A 23,167-nucleotide genomic window follows, 5' to 3' on the forward strand; every position below is an offset into this window, starting at 1 on the left:
TCATTCGTGGGACTCCACTCCAGGCAAGTTATACAACCTATTCTGGTCTCAGTTCATTAGTGTATAACATGAGGTAGTAGTAGAAACTACCTCATTGAATTGTTTTAAGAGCTAATCAAGAGATGGCAACATGTAACTCAGAAGACCAACTAGTGCTTGATAACTTCTCAATAAGTAATAGCAAACTTAATTACTAGAAAAAATACTCTTGAGCAACTGGTTTAGAGCTTTTCCTCAGGTGGTATCATCTGAAGTTTGGGCAGAAACTAAATCATACATGTGTAACTTCTCTACACTCGCATTTCTTTGAAACACTCAAAAATAAATTTTAATTCAATTGAATTCACATTTAACATCTATTATTTGCAAAACCTCATACTGTGCATTTCAAGTAAAACAGAGATGAGGTATATGTTGGTTTTGTCCTTAAGGATCTTACAGCATTATAGGGAAAGATAAGCATGCACAAAGACATTCTAAATAAAGGAATATGATGGATGATGATACAAGATAAGGATTCATTTATCTTGGTTAGGGTGGATTTTAATGAAACAGTGACATGCAAATTTAGCCCTGGGGGAAAAATAAGATTTTTATAGGCAAAAATATTGAGAAAGGGTTCCAGGTTGGGAAATAATCTGGACAAAATTTAGGTTCACCAAAGTGCAGGGGAGGATTAGAAAATGGGAGAAATCTATTGTGATTGTAGCATGGAGTTTGTTGATTTGGAAAGAGAAGAGGAGGCCTGTGACATGGATAATTTTGCAGTGATCAAAGTCAAATCATTTTGGCTGGTGAAAAATGCAGGTGAAAGAATTTTAATATAACTCTGCAGGAAGTTGAATTTTTTTTTTTTTTTTTTGAGACAGAGTCTTGCTCTGTCGCCCAGGCTGGAGTGCAGTAGCAATCTAGGCTCACTGTAAGCTCTGCCTCCTGGATTCATGCCATTCTCCTGCCTCAGCCTCCCAAGTAGCTGGGACTACAGGTGCCTGCCGCCATGCCTGGCTAATTTTTTTTTTTGTATTTTTAGTAGAGACAGGGTTTCACCATGTTAGCCAGGATGGTCTTGAACTCCTGAACTCGTGATCCACCCACCTTGGCCTCCCAAAGTGCTGGGATTACAGGTGTGACCCACCACGCCCAGCCTCCTAAATTATTTTTAAACTGCCGTTGACCCTTTTAAAGTTAGCATACAGCACCAACCTTCAAGTTAGCTTTGTATACGCTAAATGAAGGCACTCTAATGAGTTCACACAGAATGCTTGTCTCCAGTGCATATGCTGTGGGAGGAGAGTTATAGCACATTTCTTTCTGTGCCATTGAATAGATGGAGTTAGTAGTGATGCCCCTAGATATTTACATCACAAATCTCTTTGGTGTCCACCCTCCAGTCAAATGATATTAAACCAAGATTTCTCAGTGGTTTACAGTGAAGTCAGAGTGTGTAGTCTAGACACAATCAAATCCTGAATTATAAAAAAATTACCCCAACCCCCTCAAGGCAGTGGCTGGGTAGAGTATCTCAGCTAGACAGCTGTTGGCAACAGCACGTGTAAATTCTGTTTCCTGGATGGAAGAACACAATCATTTGTCTAGAGAAATCCCCCTGAGCTCTAAAATGGACATGCTGTAAATAATTGGAGCATTAACGAATTACAATGAGAATTTACTTATCTTGTGGGGATTGCCCCCGCCCCGCCTTGTTCTCCACCTGAAAACCATTTCCTTTATGGTGATTTGAAGAATCTCAAATGTTCTAAGTTGGCATATGAAAATATATGGTCGTTTATCTTTCTTGGAGTACTCGAAGCGTTCTCCTCTCCCACAGAAGTGGTCTTCTCTGCCTAGCCAGTACTATATGACCTGGCAGCCTATGGTCGAAGCTGATTGGAACTGATAGGTATACAATGAGGAAACCAACCCAAAGGGTGGGCTGTGCCATTCCAATTCTGTCTCCTGGAAATTTGAAACTGGGATACAGATGAGTGAATGAGATAAGGATCAGCAGGCACTTGTCCACTGAGCAACTCAGGCTGCCATCTGTGCTAAGTCCATGATGAATGTGGCACAAGTGAAAGACTTGGCCAAGGAATATGGGCTCATGAAGAGAAGAATGAAGCAAACAAGCAGAAAGAAACAGACATGAAAAACCAAGTGGCCTTGGAGGGAAAATGAGAAAATACATGTCCTACTTTCTGGCTCTGAGAGTCGGATGCACTTCCTGTTCCTGAGCAAAGGAAAGAACCCTACAAAGTTTTCCAACACTTTTCATTGTTTTCTTGTTTTACTTATGCTAGTTACCATGCTGTTGATAAGGTGTCCTCTTTTTAATAAATATTCACATATGCTCTTATACTCCTAATAAACTTTCATTTTAATAAATAACATAAATTATTTACACTATCTATAAATAACATATATGTTATTTAAACCCAACTAGGTATAAGCAACTGTTACAGGGGAATAATCAAAAGCTATCCTTGATTTCACAGATGCAATCAGACTAGAAAGAAGCCCATGCACTAGATGGAAGGGAATGAAAAATTAGAGCTATGAGAGACAAGAAAGAAAGGCTTCCCTTTCTGTTTCCAGGAGCTGGTTATGGAGCAGCAAATGCTACAGCTGCTTTAGTGACAGCTGAGCAGCCTGAGGAGGCAGCATGAGGGAGTGGACAGACAATGTGACCAGGAGACTGGAGAGCTGAGATCTTGGTCCAACTCTGCCATTAACCAACTGTGTGACCTAGGGCAACTCACTTAACCCTCTGTCTCCCCATCTGCAAAATGAGAGGCCGGAACCAAATTATCTCCAAGGTCCATTCCAACACTAACTGGCTATGGTCTTGTGACTCTAAAGACACTAGGTGGTCATGGCTCAATGCCTCTTGAGCAATTCTTAGCTCTGAAATTAGCAGGCTTGTGGTAGAAGCCAAGGACGCGATCGTCTGTGGAATCTGGCATGAACTTCTTTCTTCCTTGTAAGCTTTTCTTCCATCAAAAATAATGGTCTCTGGCTAGGGAAAGAATATTTGATGGGAAACACTGAACCATCCATGTGAAAGAACTCAAACTAAAAAAATAGACTTTTTACAGGATATATTTTTAAATCACTTCAGCCTACTGTAATAAAGAATATATTTTAATTGCTTCACAAAATAAAATTGAAAGCCATAAGTTGAGAAAAAAAACCAATGCTTTTGAGAGGTTTTGCTATTCACTGTTTACTTTTACCTAAGTTTACCTAGAATCATCTCTCCACAATTCCCAGAGTTTAACTAGAGTTTGGATAACTTTTTTTTTTTTTTTTGAGACAGAGTCTTGCTCTGTCGCCCAGGCTGGAGTGCAGTGGCGCGATCTTGGCTCACTGCAATCTCTGCCTCCTAGGTTCCTGCCATTCTCCTGCCCCAGCCTCCCGAGTAGCTGGGACCACAGGCACCTGCCACCATGCCTGGCTAATTTTTTGTATTTTTAGTAGAGATGGCATTTCACCTTGTTAGCCAGGATGGTCTCAATCTGCTGACCTCATGACTTGCCCGCCTCGGCCTCCCAAAGTGCTGGGATTACAGGCGTGAGCCACTGCACCCAGCTGAGTTTGGATAACTTTCTGGCTGAAAATATGACAAGGGATTAAGCACCAGTTGAAGAGCTGGATAAGATGTCCTTTAATGCCCCCTATACCACACCTAACCCAAGTATTATGATTGGAAATAGTTCCTCGTTGTTTCCTCATTTATCTCACCTTCAATTCCAGTGGCTGTGCATTGAGCTTGGAATATAGAGACTTTTGTTCAGAAAGTCACCTCATCTTTCTAGGACTTATTCTTGTACCTGTACAATGAGGGTGTTGGCTTTGATATGATTAAGGCTCTCTAAGTTCTGAACTTTGTTAGCACCTACAGTGTGCCAATGGTCTGACAGGAGGGCAGAAAACAGAACTTAAGAACAAGATTCTTGACTTCATGGAGTTTACTTTAACTTCCCAGGATCACTTCTGCCCATTGATTTGTGCCTGTGAATTCAAAAGGATTTTATTTGACCTTGGAATCTATTTGCATGTTTCTAGATTGCCTGGAAGTTCTCCTTCCCCAATCCTCTGCAATTGTTTTTGAGATATGCAATTGATACATTTCTACGAATGTTTCCTACACATGACATCTAATTCTCCATGGTTCAAAATGGTATTCTATTCCATTTTGTGAAGATCAGTGGGGTGAAACCTTAGACTTTTCAGGGTATGAACAATGAAAAAAGAATTTATAAAGTAACAACAAATATCTGGTTTTGTCTCAGTCCGAAGTAGTAGCATGATTTTCATCAGATAACCTTATCATCCAATGTCACAAAGTAGCTAAACCCAGGAGGTCTGGAGTCAGCCAGAACAAGACCACAATTTATATTCCTCTCGTTACTAGCTATGTGACCTCGGGCCATTCCTTTACCTCTCTGAGCTCGTTTTCTCATCCTAGAGTTTTCTATGAATTAAATGAGAAAGTGCATGTAAAACATTTAGCACAATATCTGGCTCACAATGAACACTCAATAAATGATAGCTATTATGAGAGTTAATAGCCAATGGCACGAAGATTCACAAGTCACCAGAATGACTCTTTTTCCAACTAGTCATAGTTTCAAAATATGTTGATCCTAGACAAACCATTTTACTCTTCTAGACTTCAGTTCCTCCATCTGTAAAAATGGGGAGAAAAATGAAGTGTTCTCCAAAAGTACACCTTTTAGGAAAAGTGTTCTATAATCATGAAAGCAAAGAGGTTTCATTACATTCATCACTTCTGTAAACTCCAACGGTTGATAAGTCAGTTTTCTGGGATGTCTTCTTAGAATAGCATAATGATTAAAAGCACAGATTCTGCATCCAAATTGCCTAAGCCTTCATCCCAGTTTTCTAGTTTATTTACCATGTATGGCCTTAAGCAACTTACTCAATCTTGTGCTTAAGTTTTCTTATCTGCAAAAGAAGAATAATACGAATACTTACCTCATAAGATTGTTGTGATTACTAACTGAATTATCTATTAAAAGCCCTAGGTGTCTCACATGGAGTGAATGCTATATAAGTGCTTATTTGTTGTTATTACATTGTTGTTGCTGCTGCTTCTATTTTGAAGGATTCTGAGGTCAATTCTGAATTCAAGAGAAACAAACACTGTGATTGGCTAGCTATGTCTAACAAAGACCTGGAAGAAGAAATGGCAACATATGTGATTGAAACGGGAAAGTGCTACCAGTAGGTCATTGGGTAGGTCATTAGCTCTGGAGGAGAAATGGTGTGACATGCTATACAAAAAGTTGGCTTCATTGGAGGAGATCAGAATCATTTGAGAGATTAGAATCAGGCACATGAGGGAGAGGCAGAGAAGGAGAAGAGAGCTTTCTTTTTCTTTCTTTCTCTCTCTCTCCTTTTTTTTTTTTTTTTTTTTTTGCATCTCTGGTCTTGAATTACAAGTGGCAAGATATGGCATGTAAGGTGGGGCTGCACAGAGAGAAGTCTTTTGGGACAGAAAATATGGTAGAAATGATTGCATCCTCAGGTCTTTCTAGAAATTTCCAAAATATATTGGAGCCCACTACAAGGCCTTATTTTTGACAGAGCCTTTTTCTATTCCAAAGATTGAAAAGATTTAGCCTCTCAAGTCACTAATTACCAAACTGGGTACAGTGGTGAGCTTAAAACTCCAATCCTAGTTCTGTGGCGGGAACAGTGGTATGTTTTATTTTGTCCCATTTTCTTTCAAGGAAATGTGAATTCTAATTCTTATTTGTCACTTGCTGATGGTGTTAGGGTTAACTTAAAAAAAGTTATTCCTAAGCACTTGATGAAACTTTGAATTTACAGTGAAGCTTCACTAATTTGGTCTTGTGTGTGTAGTTTGGGGGAGTGTAGTTTTTGGAGGAGGGCATTCAGAAGGTGCAATGCTTTTAAACATGCAACTTCAATAAATTTTTTTCAAATAGAATCCCTTTAGTGAGAATAACCATTAACGGAATACTTACTACAGTTCTCTGTGGTGTTTAATATTATCATTCCCATTTTTCAGATGAGGAATGAGGGAATCAAGTCTCAGGAAAATCTCTAACTTGCTTAGGGTCTGTGTTAGTTACATATTGCTGCATGTAAAACCACCTCCAGACCTCAATAGCTTAATCAATACTCATTTATTATCTCTCATAAGTCTTCTCAGTTCAGTGGCTCTGCTGATCTGAGCAAGGCTCTACTAATCTTGGTTGTGCTCACTCATGCCTTTACAGTTAAGATGGCAGATCAGCTGGGAACTGGCTGGTCTAGTATGACCCCACTCACATGTCTGTCATTGTCTGGCTCTCAGCTGGGTTATGAAGGTGACTGTCCCACAGTTTTCATCATCTAGCAGGTGAGCCTAGGCTTGCCCTTATGGCAGTAGCAGGATTCAGTGCACATGTGTGCAGAGAGAGAGAGACAGAGAGAGGAAAAAGAGAAGGAAAAGGGGGAGGAGGGGGAGGAGCAGCAGGAGAACAGCCACTATCTACCTCAAATTCTCCTGAGCCCTAGGCTTGGAACTGGTGCAGTGTTACTTCTACCACATTCTATTGGTAAGTTCAGATTTAAGGGAGTGGAGAAACAGACTCTTCCTATTGATGGGAGGAGCTACAAACATTACAAGGGCATAAATATAGTGGGAAGTGAAGACTTGCAGCATTTTTTGGTTTGTTTGTTTGTTTGTTTGTTTTGGTAATCTATCAAACACAAGTTTCTATCAAGAAAGTAAGAGTTAATCCATGACTAAGGGTTACTCCAGAGCTTAAGCTTTTAACCAACCAGCTGTGTAGATTCAACAATTTGTAATTAGTATTGGAATTGCTGGCAGCCCTGTCTTCTTGGAAGGCTTCATCTCAAAGTTTTTTATTTCAACCATGGAGGAGAGGGTTAACTGTTAGTTACAGCTACTGTAGTATAAACAACTTGCTCACACTGATAGATTCTCCTCTATGTCTTTATTTCTCCAAAGTACAAAAACAAAAACAAATACAATTGACAAGAATCCCTGTAGTCTGGCAGAGCTCCATGTAGGAGGACATGTGACATATTAAACCAGGTTTCAGTCATCAGTGTGGGAAGGAAAGGCACATGTGTCCTTTCAGTTGATCTCTGGATTGGGATACCAATTACCAATCAATCTTTAATTTCACCTGGTGAACAAGCCTGTCTTACACCAAAGTATTTATGAGAAACAGAAGACACTATTGCCAGAAAATGGCCTTATTCTTTTCTTATGGTGGAACTAGCCATTAGGAAGTATAGTGTGAGAGGCACAGGTGCCTCTACCATGGGAAACTCAGGGTTTTGGTGTCTTGTATGCAGGTGTTTTGCTCTTACAAAGACAATTTCAGTTTAATTATCTCATTTAATTTTTACAAGCATTCTTCAGGGTACACAGAATAGAAATTAAGATTCCCTCGACAGTTGAGGAAACTGAGGCATGGGAAAAGGAAGGAGATTCCCAACATTGTAGGTTAGAGATGAGCTGAATAGAAGAAACTTGTGAACTTAGAAACTAGTTGGGTTTATTTTTTTTCTGACTCCATTATCTGGGGATAGAGACAAACGACCAATTCGCACTTGTTCTTGTGCCTGCGGAGGCAGCCGGGTGAATAACAGGCAGGTTAAAACACCCACATAGAAAAGCCTTCAAACGAGAGGTTGCAAAATAGCAATCTATCAGCCATACCTTCCCTGCTGATATTGTATATGAATCATGCAGTGTTGAAAAACAAATACTTTAAAAACATTTTGAAATTATGAGGTTTTCTATAAAAACCTGGATTTTGTATTCTCTTGAAAGATAAAATCTAGAAATACTGGGCTCACTCACATTCCTATATGTATGGTAACAACACAGCAGAGTGCAGAAAAGGCAGACTTCCGGATGGCCATTCCCTCTTTAATTTCCATAGTCTCCATCTGGCCAGGTTCACCTTGTTCCCCAGAGGCATTTATATTTACAGCCACTTTATCAAGTGACACTTACAAAACAAACAAACAAACAAAGAAACATAATCACACCTTGAGATTCCATTGTATTTTTGTAGGAATGTATTTCCTCATTCTGTAGTTGAGAACAACTTTTCCTTCCACCTTAATATGATAATTATCAGAGCAAATTAACTCACCTCTGAATAACAGGCTGCATGCTTCTTCATTTTGATCCCAGCCTGAGGTATTTGGAAGGGCTTCCTCTAAGAGACACGTACTAGTCTTTTCTCATGTTGCTATAAAGAACTACCTGAGGCTGGGCATGGTGGCTCATGCCTGTAATCGCAGCACTTTGGGAGGCAAAGGTGAGTGGATCACTTGAGGTCAAGAATTCGAGACTTGCCTGGCCAACATGGTGAAATCCCGTCTCTACTAATAATACAAAAATTAGCCAGGCGTAGTGGCACACGCTTGTAGTCCCAGGTACTCTGGAGCTTGAGGCATGAGAATCACTTGAACACAGGAGGCAGAGGTTGCAGTCAGCCTAGATGGTGTCACTGTACTCCAGCCTGGGCAACAGAGTGGGACTCCGTCTCAAAAACAAAACAAAACAAACCACAACAACAAACAAAACAAAACAAAAACTACCTGAGACTGGGTAATTTATGAAGAAAAGAGGTTTAATTGACTTGCAATTCTGCAGGCTGTTACAGGAAGCATGGCTGGGAGGCCTCAGGAAGCTTACAATCATGGCAGGAGGCAAAGGCAAAGCAAGCATGTCTTAATATGATGAATCAGGAAAGAGAGTGAAGGGGGACATGCCACACACTACCTGACTTCAAACTATACTACAAGGCTACAGTAACCAAAACAGCATGGTACTGGTACCAAAACAGAGATATAGACCAATGGAACAGAACAGAGCCCTCAGAAATAATGCCGCATATCTACAACTATCTGATCTTTGACAAACCTGACAAAAACAAGAAATGGGGAAAGGATTCCCTATTTAATAAATTGTGTTGGGAAAACTGGCTGGCCATATGTAGAAAGCTGAAACTGGATCCCTTCCTTACACCTTATACAAAAATTAATTCAAGATGGATTAAAGACTTAAATATTAGACCTAAAACCATAAAAACCCTAGAAGAAAACTTAGGCAATACCATTCAGGACATAGGCATGGGCAAGGACTTCACGTCTAAAACACCAAAAACAATGGCAACAAAAGCCAAAATTGACAAATGGGATCTAATTAAACTAAAGAGCTTCTGCACAGCAAAAGAAACTACCATCAAAGTGAACAGGCAACCTACAGAATGGGAGAAAATTTTTGCAATCCACTCATCTGACAAAGGGCTAATATCCAGAATCTACAAAGAACTCAAATTTACAAGAAAAAAACAAACAACCCCATCAAAAAGTGGGCAAAGGATATGAACAGACACTTCTCAAAAGAAGACATTTATGCAGCCAAAAGACACATGAAAAAATGTTCATCATCACTGGCCATCAGAGAAATGCAAATCAAAACCACAATGAGATAGCATCTCACACCAGTTAGAATGGCCATCATTAAAAAGTCAGGAAACAACAGGTGCTGGAGAGGATGTGGAGAAATAGGAACACTTTTACACTGTTGGTGGGACTGTAAACTAGTTCAACCATTGTGGAAGTCAGTGTGGGGATTCCTCAGGGATCTCGAACTAGAAATACCATTTGACCCAGCCATCCCATTACTGGGTATATACCCAAAGGATTATAAAACATGCTGCTATAAAGACACACACACACGGATGTTTATTGTGGCACTATTCACAATAGCAAAGACTTTGAACCAAGCCACATGTCCAACAATGATAGACTGGATTAAGAAAATGTGGCATATATATACCATGGAATACTATGCAGCCATAAAAAATGATGAGTTCATGTCCTTTGTAGGGACATGGATGAAGCTGGAAACCATCATTCTCAGCAAACTATTGCAAGGACAAAAAACCAAACACGGCATGTTCTCACTCATAGGTGGGAACTGAACAATGAGAACACATGGACACAGGAAGGGAAACATCACACACTGGTGCAACCGACTGTGTATAAGAGGAAATCCAAAGTATAGCAATAAAAAAAAAAGAGTAGCAAGAATTAAGACCTGACAGATAAATGGTGTCTAATGGGCCTGTTGCGGGGTGGGGGGAGGGGGGAGGGATAGCATTAGGGGATATACCTAATGTTAAATGAAGAGTTAATGGGTGCAGCACACCAACATGGCACATGTATATATATGTAACAAACCTTCATGTTGTGCACATGTACCCTAAAACTTAAAGTATAATAAAAAAATAAAAAACCATCAGATCTTGTGAGAACTCACTCTTACGAGAACAGCAAACGGGAAATCCACCACCATGATCCAATCACCTCCCACCAGTTCACTCCCCCAACATTGGGAATTACACTTCAACATGAAGTTTGGGTGGGACACAAAGCCAAACCATATCAAGACATCTCCTGAACTAGGTCTTGAGAAGCAGGCAAGTGTTAGCTGTGTGAAGAAAAAAAGGCATTCCAGGTAGACAATTATATGCTATGTAAAAGCAGAGAGACTTGCAACCAACTGTGTATAAGAGGAAATCCAAGTCAGCTTCTTTTACTGGAGGAAAAGAGTAGACACTATTCACAATAGCAAACACTTGGAACCAACCCAAATGTCCAACAATGATAGACTGGATTAAGAAAATGTGGCACATATACACTATGGAATACTATGCAGCCATAAAAAATGATGAATTCATGTCCTTTGTAGGGACATGGATGAAGCTGGAAACCATCATTCTCAGAAAACTATCTCAAGGACAAAAAACCAAACACTGCATGTTCTCACTCATAGGTGGGAATTTAACAATGAGAACACATGGACACAGGAAGGGGAACATCACACACCGGGGACTGTTGTGGGGTGGGGGCAGGGGGGAGGGATAGCATTAGGAAATATACCTAATGCTAAATGTCGAGTTAATGGGTGCAGCACACCAACATGGCACATGGATACATATGTAACAAACCTGCACGTTGTGCACATGTACCCTAAAACTTTAAGTACAGCAATAAAAAAGAGTAGCAAGAATTAAGACCTGACAGATAAATGGTGTTTAAGTCACACAGGCCCTGTATGTCATGTGAGGAAAAGTGACAATTATTTTATAGACAATGGAAAAACAGTTAAGGGCATTAAGCAGAAGACTAATTTATCCAAATAGCTAAGAGTATTAAGCAGAAGATGAATTTCTCCACAGAATGACATGGTGATATTTGCATTTTTAATAGATTATCTGGCGGCTACGTAAAGGATGAATTTAATGGCAGGCAAAACTGGAAGCAAGGAAACCATATCAAAACTTACTGCAAGAATCCTAGTAACAGGTCGTGAGGGACTCATTTGAGAAATCCTATAGGAAGTAAGACCAGCAAATCGAGAGATATATTATTTGGACATTTATTGAACACTAATTGTGTGTAGAATACTATGGGAGAAATTAACTGTCTAGTCCAACTTTCTATGTAATGCCTCAGTTCCCAGTAAGTGGTTCCCCAGTCTCTGATTGGATATTACCAATGGCAGGGTGCTAACGCCCTCATGCCATAGTCAATTCCTACTTTAGTTATTATAAACTACTTCCTTATATTGCTTCCTTATGTTGAACTAAAATTTACCTCTCCTCTCCCCCAAATTTCTGGTTTTGTCCTCAGGCTGCAGTGACAAAAGTTAATCCCTATTCTGCATAACAGCATTGCAGGTATTTGATGACAAGAATCATGTTTCTCAAAATTTCTGCACTTTTTAGCTAAAAAGTTATTTAGTTTTTTGTAGTATTCAATGCATCCTCCACCTGCCCCTAGAACACATGTTCAAATTCTACCCATTGTTTAAAGTCTGGCTTCAGTGTCACCACGTTGCCTCTGTGTCATGTATCTATGGATAGATTCCAACTTCCAATGGGCTTCTTAAAATATAGCACTCAGAATTGAACCTCATTTTTCTGAGTGGTCTAACCAGCACACATTTATTCGGACGGGCTCTCTTCTCTTCCATCTTTTGGGATACAATGCCATTACTAATTCACTTAATGATACAAAAGGCCAGAAGGTTCTGTTGAGATAGGATTGTAGAGCAGGAGTGCTCAGCATCTGGTGCTGGAACCAGCAGCATCAGCATCATCTCAGAGCTTATTAAAAATGCTAATTCTCAGGCTCTCGCCTGATCCGATTCAGAATCTGTGGGGGATGGGCCCAGGAATCTGTGTTTTCAAAAGCTTTCAGAGTAATTTTTGCACATGCTAAAGTTTGAGATGCTGTAGAGGGTCTTTGAGCATGTGTTTAAGGAGCTTTTAAAAGACCAGGTACTTATCTTTAAATAAATGCTTTGCCTTCTCTCAAATACAGGCTTAAGAACCTTTCTTAGGACCATGGACAGTGCCAGCATACGATGAACATTATTAAACGCTGGGGAAGGGAAACACCACGTGGCTAATTAAGCTTTACAATCCAGTGGTTGTTATAAATATTTTTTAAAAAATAAAAAAAAGAAAGAAAGAAAAAGAAAACAATGTGCCTTTGGTCAATCCATCACAAAGAGGACTGAGCTGCTGACCTTTTCATTCTGCCTGTGCTGTGTGCGCAGCAACTCTGTAACCTTTTCCAGCTGGAATAGAAAGTTCAATTAAGTTTGTTGGCTCAGAAATCTGCCCGTGTCCCGGAGAGCAGATTAGGCACTTAGGGGCTGCAATTATCCATCTGCTGCTTCTGCAAAACTGAAAAGAATGCACACGTGCCGTACCTATCTCTGGGCATATGCAGAGGCGGATATGTGCATATCTGTATGCATGCGCACACGCGGGGGCTACAGACAGGCAATGGCTGCAGCTGAGAAATTCAATCGTTTCCAAATTTGGGTTCTTTATGTATTGTTGGTGATGATTTTTTAAGTTAGACAAGAGCCTGATAGTTGGGACCTGCCCAAATCCTGGCCACCACATTCATCCTCCCTTTATAACTGAGTCTTCTGACCAACGCCGTGGACCTTTCCCAGGTTTGAGGGCAGAACATGGCCTTAGTCATGACCAGTGGCATTTACTAAAGCTGCTTTCGATATTCAGGTGACTAAACATCAAAGCCTACCTTGCTCGGGAAAGCAATATGTGTAGTGGTTAAGAGTACTAGCTGCAGAAGTTGTGTCTGCATCTCAGCACAGCAATTTACAAACTGTGAAAACTTGAACATGTCTTTTTAACTCTCTGAGCTTGTTTCCTCATCTGTAAAATGGAGATAATAGCATTAACCTCATAAAGTGGTTGCGAAGATTAAACAAGGTGCATATTTCATTTTCTCGTACATAGTCTATTGAATAAATAATAGCTATGTTTCTAATGATATAATTGACCGTTACTTTGAATTTAGGCTGTGGTTTGGTAGGTAGATCTTTTTTTTTTTTTTTTTTTTTTTTTTTTTTAAGACAGAGTCTTGCTCTGTCACCCAGGCTGGAGTGCTGTGGCATGGTCATAGCTCACTGCAGCCTTCATTTACTGGGCTCAAGGGATCTTCCTGCATCAGCTGCCCCAGTAGCTAGGGCTATAGACATGTGCCACCATGCTCAGTTATTTTTAATTTTTTAGTTGAGATGGGGGTCTCACTACGTTTTCCAGGCTGGTCTCCAACTTCTGGCCTCAAACAATCCTCCCACCTTAGCCTTCCAAAGTGCTGGGATGACAGGTGTGAGCCACAGCGTCTGGCCACTGGGTCTTTCAATTTCTCATCTAACACCTATGTCCTATGTCTAGAAACTGAGGAACCATCTTCCCTTGCCTTCATAATATCTTTAGTGCCTCACTACCTCTAGGATTATGTCCTGTCTGTTCTCTTGTCATAATCTATGGTCTTCTCCAAATTTCACAACCACTATAGCATGTTCTAATGATTATTCTTGGAAGCCAAGGAAAGTGAGCTTTTAAAAGTGTAAGTTAGATCTAATCACTTTCCTTAATCTCATTCTATTCCCAAGCATAAAGTTCTCCAATGGCCTTCCATAGTATTTAAATAAAATACAGACTCCTTGCAGTGGACTATAATGCCCACTACAATCTGGCTCTTGCCTAACCTCATTTTGTATTTATTGACTTCTGGCTCACAATTCTCAGGACACAACAGCTTTATTTTCAGGCCCTTAAATATACCCAGATTCTTCAGCCTCATGACTTTTGCACTGCTGTTCTGTCTGCCTGGGGTACTCCTTCCCTAGGTCTTCCCCTAGACCTTAACATCCATGGCTGTTTCTCACCATTTAGTGCCATCTCCTTGGAAGATCTTCCTGGATTACCCTTTCTAAATTAATCCACAGCTGCCACCCCACCCTCCAGTCACTCTTTATCCAGATTCACAGTTTATTTTCTTCATAGTTAACTTGTTATTGATTTGTTAAATATTTATTATCTATCTCCTCACCACTAAATTATAGTCTTCATGAGAGGAGGGACTTGGTTTATTCTGTTTTACACTTTGTCTCCAGTACTAGAAAATTCCCTACCTGCATAAAAGGTGGTCAATTTAGCATTTGTCAAATGAGTAAATTAAGGCCCAAGCCTAGGGCCTGGTGCCCTTCTTTGATGACATTTGCTTGGGTCATACATTGTTCTTCACTTCTGGATCCCATGTTGCTTGCTTGGCTCAGACACATCCCACTTCTTTTTGGATCTCTCCAATCCCGACCACCTCACTAATTCATTTCCAGGTATTCAGCATCATGGTTCCTGAATACCATGTTTTGTGTGCTCTCTTCTTCACCACTTTGTGCACAAACACAAAGTCAACTCCAGTTGGTACATCTGGAACAATATTCCTAATGAAGCCTAAAATTCTTAAGGAAGCAATATTTGCTTCTTGTCTACCCCTGCAGCCTTACCCTGCCCCATGCTGCCTGAGATACTGAATATATAAATGGAAAATGGCCAGATTGCATTTGGCAGTTGTATTAGTCCATTTTCATGCTGCTGATGAAGACATACCCGAGACTGGGTAATTTATAAAGAAAAAGAGATTTAATGGATTCACAGTTCCATGTGGCTGGGGACACGTTACAATCATGGTGGAAGGCAAAAGGCATGTCTTGCATGGTGGCAGGCAAGAGAGAGAATGAGAGCCAAACTAAAGAAGAAACATCTTATAAAACCATCAGATCTCATGAGACTTATATACTACCACGAGAACTCTATGGGGTGAAACCGCCCCATGATTCAATAATCTCCCACCAGGTCCCCCCGACAATACATGGGAATTATGGGAACTACAATTCCAGATGAGATTTGGGTGGGGACAAAGCCAAACCATATCAGCAGTAAAACTCTGACCCACAACCTCTGCAGCAATCAGCCCCAAATGGTCAGGATTTAGTTAATCCTTGCCACTTCCTTAATTTTTGCCCCAACTTCAAAGTCAAGACCAACCATAGAAAGTCAAGCGCTCTTCATAAACCAGTCATATAGGATGCCTGTTTCTACCTTCTTGAGCCAACAACCTCCACTCAGAGCACCTGAACCCTTCATTTTTTCCACTAGAAGCCTCTCCCACTTCCCTGCCTGCCTTTGAGTCTGTCAAACACTAGTGATGTTGACTGACTTCCTTGCTATAGAAGGTTCTGAATAAAGAACCCCTGCCTCTTCTCATTTGGGTTGTCATCATTTATATCCACATGTATGGTCTAGGTATCTACTGCTGCAAAACCAATCATCCCAAAATGTAGTGGCTTAAAATACTCATTTTGCTCATAATTTTGATGTGAAGAATTTAAGAAGAGGTCAGCTAGGTGGCTTCTCTCTGAGCCATCTGGTATCAGCTATGCCAGCTGGGCCTGGAGGATCAACTTCCACCATGGTTTCTTCTTGGTCATGGGTGGAGGCATGTCTGGTAATTCAGTGCATTTTGTCTTTTGTTTCACTCCATGATGTCTCATTCTTCAGGGCCCTAACATGTGATATTCTCAGGGTAGCCATACTTCTTGCATGGAAGCTGGCTTCCAAGCGACAAGAAGCATATGTTGCCAGGCTAGTTAAGAGCTACACCTAAAATGGTCTATGGCCATATCCATCATATTTAATTGGTCAGATCAATCATGGGACCCACTGGGATTTTAGGGATGTGTGGCAATAGTCTCCATCTCTTAATGAGGGAGGGCAACATTGTATTATGGGAGAGCATGTGGGATGGGAGATATTGCTGTGGCTGTCTTTGAAAATACAATCTGTCATGTTTCCCCTTCCTTTCCGTTTTCCAGCTACACTAGTATGACTTTGTTATCGCAAATACATGACGTTCAGGATCTTTGCAAACACTGTTACCTCTGCCTAGAATGGCTTCTTTCCAAATCCTTGTCTAGTTATATTTAACTTCCACTGCAAATTTTAGCCACAATATCACTCCTTTCATATCCTCGGGGGAAATGTTTCCTGATACCCCCCTTCAAACCCACACACAGAAACTAAACCAGATCTCCCCAATTTTCTTTCTTAACAGCATATGTCAAAGTTTCAAATGATGATCTTGTACTATTCCTGAGTTAATCTCTATTTTTTCTCTTCCCCGCATGTGGATGTAAGCTTCAGGGGAGCAGGGTCTGAGCTTCTGCTCCTCAATACTTTACCCCAGTGCCAAGTACAGTCCTTGATGCATAGTACGTGATTAATACATTTTTGTTAAATAAATCAGTGCCTGATCTTGCTGTTAGGGACTTGTGCCCATTGAAGAAGTCAGTTCATGGACAAATTACGCTTACTTAATGATGTCAAAATGTAAAGATTTTTCAGCAATTATTGTTGTTCTCATTTAGTCCCTCCTGAATATTGACCAAGTATGCTAAAGCTCCAGGTCAGTCTAATAGAGTGAAAATGGCCTTGACTTTGTCTTCAGGAAGACTTGGGCTTGAATTTCTATGCTTACTAACTGTGAATTTAGGGGATTTATTTAACATTTTTTACCTTCCTAATTTCTCCATCTGTAAAGCAGGAATAATAATATATAGCTTATAGAATCTTCTTAAAGATGATGTTAGATAATAATCACATAATGGTTAGCATAATGCTTGATCCAATAATCTCCCCCAAAGTTTAAACTTTACACAAACAATTGAAAATGGAAACTTTAGCATAATGCCTTACCCTTTTTCCTTGATATAGCCTATTGGCACTGGATGATGTAATTTTTGCTTATACATGGTATTTCATCTTTAGTCTGATTTTAGTGTACTTGTTAAGGTAAACTGGAAATATTTCACTATTAAACACTTTAAAAATTCAAATTGACTTATAAAATCAGCATAATTGATTTATTAACTAAGAAAAAAATTTAAAAATGGTCTTCTATGGCTATTTCAGCTATTAACTTATTCATTCACTCACTTTTTTTATCATTGAGTAGAACAACAAAGAAAACATTTTGAAGGGGTTTCCTTATTTGAAGGGACTATAATATATTATGGAAATAAGTGATGTTTAGGAAAACTAAGTTATTTGGGAATAGTAGAGACAAAACTCTAAAAAATCTTCCAGCACCAGTGATTTACGTTGCATCAGACTCCACAGACAGGAGTTTATTACATACACGCCAGGGACTTTACATACACAACCTGCAAGCATGTTCCCATTTTAGAGATTAGGAAACTGAGGGTCAGAGAGAAAACAGTGCACAAGCAGTAAATGGTGCAGCAAGAATTTGTATCCAATATTGTGTTAGTATTAGCAGGTGCTCTTTCTCCTCTGAATCCTTTCACAGCTTTTTTCCAGCCATGAAGAGATAGGCAAAGCAATAGAGAGCTATCAAAGCAGGGAAATTAATTTCAAGTTGCCTTAGTCATTGCTGTCAAACTCAAAAGCCCCGACATGGATTAGCGGCCTGTCCACTTCCTCCTCTGAGAGAAACTACCAGTCATGCTCCTGCGTGACCAGGGTGGCACCCGCAGAGCCTCTGCCAGCCCCGCCATCAGACAGGACGTGTCTGGGAAGAAGAATTTACAGCCAACTGCTCTGCCATTCAGGTCCCCATCTGTGTCAATTGAGTAATTTATGGATGCACTTTTTCCTGCACTGCAAAAGAGATGCACAGGACCTTTGGAAATAATTCAATCTCTTTTAAGGAAACAATTTGGGGAAATTATTGTTAATGCATCTGAGTAAGAGGTGCTCAACCCCAGCAAATATTTCATGCAATTATAGCAAAGATGAGACAGTGACAACCAGTGACCATCAATCATTCCCCAGATCAATAATAACCATGGAACATGAAATCAAACCTAATCAACACCCTGTGATGAAAGAACAGGGCCTCTTTTCTTTGCTCACAAGGTCATAGTCCCTTGAAAGGATTGGCCTGGAGTCCTTGAGATTGTAGAAAATACAGAAATAAACATAAAAATATGGGCTTTAGTATTAAGCAAGCCTGGGTAAGACACTATAAATACTTGCTCTCAATATTGAAAAAAATTATATAATATAATAATTAACACTCACTGTACACTTTTTCTTGATACCATGCATTATGCTAAGAACTTAATCTATTCTCTCTCATTTAACTCAAATAATATATGTGTGGAGTATGCACCAGCATGTCTTCTTTACAATGAAGAAACCAAATCTCAGAGATGGGCTTGCTTACTTAAGGTGACATTCACAGCAATTGACAGAACCAGTACTCAAATCCAGTCCTGTCTTACCAAAGCTTTAGTAATTTTTATGTTGGTTGCACATTAGAATCACCTGGGGAGATTTTTGAAATAGTCACTGTCTGGTCTCCACCCACCTTACAACATCCGAATCATCACCCTTTGAGGATGAGGATTCAGCATGTATTATTTTAAGCGAACATTTTGATAAGTTGTAGCAGACATACAGAAAAGTGCACAATGATATGTGGCACAGCATGTTGTCACAAAGTAAACACCCATGTAGCACACAGTTCAAGAAACAGGACATTATTAGCACCAGAAGCATGCTGGGGGTCCCTCGTGACCTTTTCCAATCACTACCACCTCATTCTGCCACAAGGATAATCATTATTCTGACTTTAAAAGGCAGATTTTTTTTTTTTTTTTTTTTTGAGATGAAGTCTCACTTTGTCACCCAGGCTGGGGTGTAGTGGACCAATCCTGGCTCACTGCAACCTCTGCTTCCTGGGTTCAAGCAATTCTCCTGCCTCAGTCTCCCAATAGCTGGGATTACAGGCAGGTACCATGATGCCCTGCTAATTTTTGTTGCTGTATTTTTAGTAGAGACGGGGTTTCGCCACATTGGCCACACTAGTCTCAAACTCCTGACCTCAAATTATCTGCCCACCTCGGTCTCCTAAAGTTCTGGGATTATAGGTGTGAGCAACAAGGGACTCAGAACCCAAAAATGAGCAGGAGCTGTTCCTCCTGGGCCAGAGGTGCTGCTCTATCCTCGCCATTTCTAGGAAATGATTCCCGCAAGTAAACTGAATGACGGGCCAAAGGATTCCAGAATTGTCGAATCTTACCCCTTAGAATTATCCCTTTATCCTGGTCTCCTACTTGAGACTACCAATGGATGGGCCCAAAGGGGTGGCCAAAATAGCCACAACAATGATTAAAGAGTTGAAAGTAGGAAAAAAAAAACAGCAGATATTTATTTTTCCTGTTTCTGAACTTTATATAAATGAAGTCATACAATCGGCATGCTTCAGTGTCTAGCTTCAGGTATTTATGGGATTCATCAACATCGTGGAGCATATTAGGGATTTGTTCATTCTTGTTCCTATAGAGCATTTCATTGTCTGAATCTATTACAATTCATTTAGCCAATCTGCTGTTGATGGACATCTTTCCCATTCTTGGCTATTATAAATTATGCTTCTACTAACATTCTTGTATCAATCTTTTGCTTATCAAAAGTGTTTTCCTTTCTGTTGAGTGTCTATCTAGGATTGGAATCGCTGGGTCACAAGCTATAAAAGTATGTTCAGCCCTACTGCATCCAGGCATGTGTTCTTTTAAAAGTTCCCAGGTAATTCTAATGCACAGTGAGGGTTGAAAAATCCTGCATAAGCATGTACCACTTCCTTTATATAGAATTTAACTGGTATTGCTTTATGGAACAACATAATAAAGTCATACTAAAGTTCTAGGTAGAATATTTTATCATCGTACTAAAGAAAGCCCCTTCTGCTCCCTCTCCTAAATCTTATTTCCCTGAACCAGGGCTTCCTAACTTTTTAATGTCTAAGCCTCAAAGGCTGGCTAGTCCTGGAAGAGAAAAGAGACTGGAAGCTTGTGTCTTTTATTCTTGGAAACAGGAAGATTTTTGTCATTGCAAAGGAGAGAATAAATCTAACAGCGTCATTTTGGCATGAAAATGTTTTAGTCATTGAAGACCCATGAAAGGAACCAATGGTGTTAGGAGAGATAATAAACACACAAAGTGCTTAGTACAGAGGCTGGCCCTCAGTAAATGGTGTTGTAATTATGATTATGATTATTGCTATTATCAGTAGCAGCCACAGAAGTGAAAATATGCCAGAGTTGTGGTTTCTTCATGAAGCAGACCTGCTCAGTCATTTGTGAATACTCATACGTGTACTATGGACCAGAATCCGTATATGGCACAATAAATTCAAGGAGGAACAAACCAAGCTGTCTTGAAGGCACTCACTGTCTACCATTGTCTAGAGGGTGAGGGTCAACTCCAACTTGATTTCACTCTACTTCTTGTCTTGAGCTGCATCTCAGCTCGTTCTGCCCATGAGTGCCCTATGTGGTAGAGAAGGCATGCTTAAAATGGTAGATGACTCAGAGAAAGTCCATCCCCACTGTTCCTGGAACATGGAAAAACAAATACCTGCTAAGCATGGGCCATGAGCCTTATTTCATGCCTGAAGGGATCTGCACACATAGATCTCCTCCCCCAGACACTGCCTGCTTTTGTCAGGGTGCTTCTAGTCTCAAATGAGAGAATAACTCAATTTGGCTCAGGAAGAAGAGGGTGGAAGAGATTTTGGTTGAAAGTTTCTGCGCACACAGGAGCCCAGGAGAAAACTGCACCACTAAGCCTCCGACAGGGGGAAGTAAGCAGCTCCGGGAATGAATGGGTCCATCTGTTTTGGTCCTTTGATCTCTGTGTTTGCGTTTGGCTCTGACCGTCTATCTTTTTGTCTCTCCACCTCTCTCACATTCTCTGTATGTCATGGGTCCTCTTCATCTGTCTATGCCTTTCTCCCCTCTCTTTTCCAGATTTCTGTCTTTACTCACAGTCTCTGCCTCAGAACTTCAGCTTGCACAGGCCTTTGGCTTGCCATGTCCTTAAATTGGTCTCAATTTAGTATTAGGGTTTCTGGAATTCTAGTGTCCCTGTATATTTGCAATTTTCTTCTGAGACTCTTCATTCAAACTTCCAAGAGCATCTTATTGGCTCAATTAATTGTTTAGTGCTAGCCACTTGAATCACAGGTTGAATCACTGGCATATGGAAGGGTGTCCTCTATGTTAGGGGCCTAACTCCAACATAATCTGCTGTAGCTAGAAGAGGGTTTCTTCATCTGATCTCCAAACGAAACTTGTTCAGTTACAAGATGGGCAATGCGTTTAAATATGTTGTATGCAATAGGCAATGAAACACAACTTAAAAACCTGTTAATCTTCAGAAACTTGAAATCTTTGAAACTTGCTTGGCCAGGGGCTCCTGAAAGCCAGAAATTTTGTTTTCGACCTCTCTGAATATCCAGCAATTTGTTCATTAGGCTCAATAAATATTTTTGAAATAAATTAGTTTACTTCTCTATACTCTGCCTCTTTTATAAGTGTTGATTCTTTTCATGTCCCAAGACTAGGGTTTTGTTCTTTTCCACTCTGCCTCTTTTATAAGTGTTGATTCTCTTCATGTCCTAAGACTAGGGTTTTGTTCTTTCACTTACTCATTCAACAGATATTTACTGAGCATCTACTTCATACAGCACACTATTTTAGACACTTGAGATTTAACAATGGATAAAATAGGCTAAAACTCTGCCTTGTGGAACAGAATAGTAACTACTAAGGAAAATGATAAAGTAAGGTAATGGGATAGTGATGAAGAGAATTATTTATTTTCAGCTTTATTGAGGTATAATTGACAAAAATTGTATCTATGTAAGACATACAATGTGTCTTTTCCAAGCTATTTTATACAAATAAAAAATTGTACATATTCAAGTTGTACAATATGATAGTTTGACATACTTATGCAATATGTACTAGTTACCACAATTAAAGTGATTAACACATCTTCCCTACATGTAATTATCATTGTGTATGTGTGTATGGTGGGGGAAGGAGGGTTAAGGACACTTAAGATCTACTCTGTTAGCATACTTCAAATAAACAATACATTATTAACTATAGTCACCATGCTTATATTAGATAACCAGAACTTATTCATCTTATAAGTGAAAAAGTTTGTAACCTGTGACCAACATCTCCCCATTATCCTCACTCCCATTCCCTGAAAACCACCATTCTATTTTCTATTTCTGTGAGTTTTTTATAGAATCCACATATACATTAGATCATACAGTATTTGTTTTTCTGTGTCTGCCTTTATTTCACTTGGCATAATCTCATCCAGGTTCATCCATGTTGTCACAAATGGCAGGATTTTATTCTTTTTTAAGGTTGAATAATATTTTATTGTATGTATATACCACACTTTACCTATTTGTTTGTCAATGGACACTAAGATTGATTCCTTATCTTGGCTATTGTGAATAGTGCTGTAATAAACACGGGCTTGCCAGCTCCAGCCCCTCTCAGTTGCATTCTAAGGGCAGTCCTGCCTGTTCAGGGACCCTTGGAGGATACACTCTTCCATGCCTCCAGTGGCAGGCCCACGAAACCAACCTCTATTCCACTGTGGGTTTTGACAGGGCCCTGCAATCCCTCTTAATACTTTCCATATATATTTATACACACACACAGGTACACACACATACACACATTGTGAAATGATTACTGTAGTCAAGCTAATTAGCATATTCATTACCACGCATAGTTACGTTTGTGTATATGTGTGTGTGTGTATTTAAGACCTACTCTCTTAGTAAATTTCAAGTATGCAATACAGTCTTATCAACTATAGTCACTGTGATGTGTATCGGATCTCCAGAGCTTGTT

Source organism: Symphalangus syndactylus, chromosome 3, assembly GCF_028878055.3.
Source record: "Symphalangus syndactylus isolate Jambi chromosome 3, NHGRI_mSymSyn1-v2.1_pri, whole genome shotgun sequence".
Lineage (NCBI taxonomy): Eukaryota > Metazoa > Chordata > Mammalia > Primates > Hylobatidae > Symphalangus > Symphalangus syndactylus.